The following is a 298-nucleotide window of genomic DNA, read 5'->3' on the forward strand; positions in this document are numbered from 1 at the left end:
AAGTTGAAAATCGTATGAAAATTTCATCAAACTTTGTTGAATCTACTTTAGTTGATTTAATCGAAATTTTAAAAACAAATCCAAACAGTAAATTCTTTATATCTTTAAGTAATATGACTGACTTGCATAATCATCTAATACAAATACGATGTGATCCAAGACTTGATCAAAGAGTTTTCAAAACTTCTACAACATCTCAAGTAGCTGTTATATGGGTAGAAAATGATGCAAATACTAATGTTCGTGCTCGTGATATCACTATATATGGTTATTCTGATGATTCACACAAAGTTCATTA

Source organism: Olea europaea, chromosome 4 (assembly GCF_002742605.1).
Source record: "Olea europaea var. sylvestris chromosome 4, O_europaea_v1, whole genome shotgun sequence".
NCBI classification, from domain to species: Eukaryota; Viridiplantae; Streptophyta; class Magnoliopsida; order Lamiales; family Oleaceae; genus Olea; species Olea europaea.